We start from the raw sequence: 5,791 nt of genomic DNA, 5'->3' as shown, positions 1-5,791 counted from the left end.
ATAAATTTTCAAATAGCGATTGTTTTGGAAAACATAAAGAAACATTTTAAATAAGGTATTTTTAACAATTGTGTGGAATTGTGAACATTTTTTTAAAAAGGTGAAAAACTTGAATTAATTTTAATACATGCTGTTTTTATCAAATATATGAACATATTGTTAAATTCCATTTTTTGAAATTGTGAACATGTTTCTAAAAACAGAGTAAAATTTAAAGAAATGAACATGTTTTGAAGGCAACGCGGGTGGTCGAGCCCCGAAACACCCTAGTGCGGGGGTAGAGCCGTAGAGAGCAGGTTGAGCGGTGCTTGCCAGCGTGATGTACACCGATGGGAGGCCCAACCATTCCTCCTCGCAGGCTGGTGGCGCGGCAGCTTGCAATTTGTTTTTGCAAGAGGAGAAAGAGATATAGGAGAAGAGTCGGCCAGTCAGACATGTCTATGTGACATTTTTTGCCAAGTTGGCTCTAGCAGCCTGGTCCCACCTGTCAAAAACGTCAACAAAACACCCTAAGCCGTCGATTAGTGGTTTATGCAAATAGTTACTGTATATATGGTGTTTTCTGCCAAAATTATGAAAATAGTGTTTTCTACAAATCTAGTCTTGAATATGTTTGTTTCGCACAATTAACACAAAAGTAGAAGGTCGATTCCGCTGAAGTGAAAAGACTGCATGCAAACTGCGAGCAGAATATGTCGGCGCGTGGCTTCCCTTATACTTGCTCCACTCATTTGCGAGGTGGTTATTGTGGAAGTACGACAAACTTTGGTGAGAAAGAAAAACATGTACGTCCTTATTTGTTGATGAATTTATGGGCGTTCTTATAGTTGTGGACATTTCCCTTCTGTTGCCTCTCCTTCCGCATGACGGCGTCAAAATATCTTGCCAGTCGCCTAGGGCCAAAGCAAGGCGTTTTTACTTCGCGCAGCGCCCAAGTGCGCTCAAACGTGCGTCCATGAGCGCCTAATTTATCATTTATGAGAATGACAAGGGTGATAAAGCAGCATCGCGACTACAATCGATGGCATGAAGTCTTTTGAGGGGTATGTGGCAACCATGGTGGTTGGTCTCTCAGTCTATGTGGTGGCGGCGGTGTAGGATTGGGTAGGATTAGGGTGGAAGCATTAGTAGAAAACAAGGCTATGGTTCTGGTCAGATAAGAGCATTAGTCCCGACCGACTTACGAACCGGGACTAATGCGGACATCAATCCCGATTCGAGTGGCCAGGACGTCGGTCGAGTCTCGGCGGACACCAGTCCTGATTCGTCTAGGACCTTTAGTCCCGGTTTCCACCACCAACTAGGACTGATGGGCCTGGCTCCTGGCGCAACCCCTTTAGTCCCGGTTCGTGCGTGGAACCGGGACTAAATGTCTGTCTTCAGTCCTGGTCCTAGGCACCAACCAAGACTAAAAGGTTAGCTATCTATATGCTCGTCCCTTCCCACTCACTCCTCTCATTTTTGGCCAGCCAACGTGTGCAGGTGCGTGCTATTTTGTTCTCACCTCTTCTACGCACATGAGGTATTTGATGAAATGCCCGAGCCACACTTAAGCTTTGTTTCCTCTCCAAGCTCGACCTCCAAGCTTCATTTCCTCCAAGATTTGTCTAGGTTTGGCGGTGCACCAACTATCCAAGTGTTCTAAAAAAGTTGGCAACTTCATCCTTATCTCTCACTACTAGTTTACCTCATTTCAAATGCTCTAGAAGTAGTGCGTTTGCGGGTTTTAGTGGAGAAGTGCATGTGTGAGTTTATTTGATTTAGGTACACAATTTGATATGTATGTTGTTTATATACACGCAGATGAACCGGCAATGGATGTACGGTGACCGACGCACCTCCGACTATATTGACGACCTACATAATTTTTTCGAAGTGGCTGAGGAAAACAAGCAGAATGGTTTTATGTATTGTCCATGTAATGTCTGTGGGAATACGAAGGATTACTCTTCCTCAAAAACCCTTCACTTGCACCTGTTTGAGAAGGGTTTAATGCCACACTATAATGTTTGGACCAAGCACGGACAAAGAGGGGTTATGATAAAAAATAATGGAGAAGAAGAGGATGATGAGAACTATCCGGATCCTATGTTCCGTGAATACGGTGATACTGCAGCGGGGGAAGCTGAAGATCAAGAGGCACCAGATGTGCCCGCTGATGATGATCTTCGGTGGGTCATTGTTGATGCACAGAGAGAATGCGAAAGTGAAAGGGAGAAGTTGAAGTTCGATCGCATGTTAGAGGATCATGAGGGATCGATAAAAGACGTGTCTAGAGGGGGGTGGGGGTCAATAGACTACTTGTCACGATAAAAACCTTAGCCTTGGCAATTTTGACAGAGGGCAGGATTTCAGCAATACTAACAAGTCTAGTGCACCATACACATGCTAGTCAACATATATGGCAGCGGAAAAGTAAAGACTTTGCACATGTAAAGGAGTAGAGGTGAGGAAGATCAAACGCGAAGAAGTAGACACGGAGATTTTTGGCATGGTTTCAATAGGTGACGCTATCGTACGTCCATGTTAGTGGAGACTTCAACCCACGAAGGGTAACAATGCTGTCACCTAATTAGGCCTAGGCCTAAGCGTTTATTTTTCCATTTTCTTGTTTTTTTCGTTAATTAATTTATCTCGTTTTAAAAATTCATTATATTTTTTAAAATATGATCAAAATTTCAAATATTGTTTGATTGTTTTGTTTTTAAGTATTGTTGGCAATTTTTAGAAATGTTACCATCTTTGAATTGTTTGTTCACAACTATAATAAAATGTTGGTGTTTCAAAAAATGTTGACAACTTTTTCAGAAAGTTACCAACGATGTTTTTGGACTATGGATAATTGGTCTCTACTTATTGCAGCATACCGGCACAGATATATGAGGAATACATGCCAGATATGAACGACTTCCGACACCATTTTCACATTGTGACATGTTCGTCCATTTATCATCCTCTTTCCAACCAGAAAACTCCAAAAAAATGCAAACCTTGTTGAATATCCAACCAACTTACCATGGTGTCTTGAATTTGTCATACAAGGCCATGAAAAAAATTAGGTTCATTCCAAAGTTGTCGAGAAACAATGTTCTCTCAAACAATGCCTTGTAGCCTATCTGAACACCGTCAATTCAACATGGTCTATTTTTGGACATGCTTAATATGAATTCAACTTCTTCAAGCAGGTGGACATGCCAGGCACATCCATATCAAGTTTGAATGATTTAAGATACCATGTGCAAGTTGCCAAGCATCCAACAATTTTTTTTGACCGAGAAAACTTCAAAAAATGCAAACTTATTGAAAGGCAAAACCACGTGGCATCGTGCCTTCAATTTGTCATAAATTTGATTTTTTTTTCATAAAAAATGGAAAAAGATCGCGGGTTGAAAATGGTTCACGAATTTGATTTTTTTTTCATAAAAAATGGAAAAAGATCCATAAATTTGGAAAAAGTTCATAAAATTGACAAAAACTTCACTAGTTCCAGATATGGCCACCACATCATGGTTAATCCCAACATCAGTGGTCCTTTGGATGTGCACAGTTGAGGTGGGGTAGACCGTCGTACAATGACCCAAGGAGAAGCCTTTGAATGTAATTGCCGCCCTAACTGATGGTTCACTCGACCGTTCTGCATATGGAAACTTGATGGCAGAGATGAAGAAGCTATTGGAGCCGCGTGGGTTTATTCTGTTGTAAATTGCTCGTAATCAAAATAGAGTTGCTCTTAGTCTAGCTAATTTACAAAGATCTGAAGGTAACACAGCTTGTTGGTTGCATCAGTTTTCAAATAGTGTGCAAAATATTATATTTACAGACTGTAACATTATTTCAGAGGAATAAAATACCAGTATCTTTCGCAAAATATAAAATATTGCGGCGATGTGCAGCGAGGACTGGCTATGGCACTTAAGGCCAGGACGCGCTGCCAGTCCTGGAGGCAGGAGATACATTTGAAGTAGATCTTGGTCTAAAACTTTCATGGGCACGTTGCTAGTGAGCACAGAAATATTTTCTAGCTCGGTGATGACAATATTATTCTCCACTGAAAATCATTTTTTGAGCGCTTAACTCCAAAAAAGGACAACTTGTAGGCCAAACAGCACATGTAGTTTTATTTCCGTTACCTCCTAACCCTAGATTAAACTGGCTTTGATGTATTCTTTTGTATGAGCTTAGACGATAGAAAAGTTGGGCATAATTATATATTTGGAATATGACATATTTGCAAGACCACATTTCATGGACATGTATATTGATGTAGATGCTCTTCGTTGCCTTTTATGGAGCATAGATATATCTTCCCTAGGCTGCTGCCTCGTCGGTGTCCAATGCGTCTACATGTGCACTATAATTGTCTGTCAGAGGGCGTAGGGTTCGGCTCACTTCCGGGTTTCTAGTAGGAATTATTGTGCAGGGCGAACAAATGAGTGCCATGTGTCCTTGTGCACCAGCAACCTTAATTAAATTAAATTTAGGACACCAATCCCCTACAACACTAAGCTTTTAAGTTTTTAAAGTCTCACAAACGATTAAGGCCCTTAAGTTGAAATTGGGTCATTCAATTTTGACCGAGTCAACAATTTCACATGGAGCTCTCTCATTTATTTTGTAATACACTATGCTTTCTAATTTTAGAGTTTTCCCCTTCAACCGAGGTCCCTAATTTTAATTGGATACACAATTAATTGGGTCATTGACCCGAGCTTCGTGGTAGGATCTCTCGATCAATGGGCCCCTTGGTAAGTACTTAGGTGGTGTGGCCTTGGTTGACAAAACAAAAGTGTTGTCCATGACACGTTTAACACCATCATAGCACACAAATCCAACAACGTAAGTAATTTTCTCCAATATTTGTATTAATTAAAAATGTCCTTCAATCAAACGGTCAAAAAGATCCATCCAAATACACCCACGAACGATTCGCTACGGATAGGTCATAACAAATATTCTCTCACCAATCACTTTCCTTATTTTCATGGTTGGTCTATTCTTCCTCTAATCTCTTATTATAAATTGACAGATTCATCGCTAATCATGATTCTCTAAAGTCTGTTGGTAGGAGTAGCATATATGATAAAAACACACTTTATTGTGTCCCCGCACACCAAACCAACTAACACGTAAATAACTTATACGATGCCCACCATTCCTATTTCCACTAAGCTGGCGGTTCAATTCTCACACAAAACCGTTCTCCCCGCGCTAGCCGTCTCTCCCCCCACTGTCGTCGCTCCTAGCCGCCGCGCGCCACTCGTCATCGTGTTGCCCCTTGCCGCCGCGCGTGCCCTTGTCGCCCATCGCTCCCGGCCCCTCCTCGCGCTTCCACGGGCGCGCATGTCCTCCTCCACCAACACCGGAGGAGGCATCTTATCGCCACCACCAGCACGACTTTCGAGCTCCACCCCGATGGCTAGCGATCCGAGTATTTCTAAGAGGCACAAATATGACAATGCATACCTCAGAGGTGAAACACTTGGAGTTCAAATGCAGGGTGCGCCGACCGAAGGGTGGAGGAGGATTCCTCCTCCAATTTGGTTTGGAAAGGAGGAGTCCTCCTCTTCCTTCCCACCTCCCTCTTTTTTTTTTCTTTCCTTTGGTATTTTTGCTAGTGGCGCCATAGCCCTCTTGGGCTGACTCCACCAGCCCACTAAGGACATGATGCGCCACCCTAAGGCCATGGAATCACTCCCGGGCGGGTGGGCCCTTCCCGGTAAACACCCAGAGCCCATTCGTCACTCCCGGTACACTGCCGTTAATGCCCGAAACTTTCCGGTGACCAAATGAA

This window comes from Hordeum vulgare, chromosome 7H (genome assembly GCF_904849725.1).
Source record: "Hordeum vulgare subsp. vulgare chromosome 7H, MorexV3_pseudomolecules_assembly, whole genome shotgun sequence".
Taxonomy (NCBI): domain Eukaryota; kingdom Viridiplantae; phylum Streptophyta; class Magnoliopsida; order Poales; family Poaceae; genus Hordeum; species Hordeum vulgare.
Note: the sequence above shows the minus strand (reverse complement) of the source record.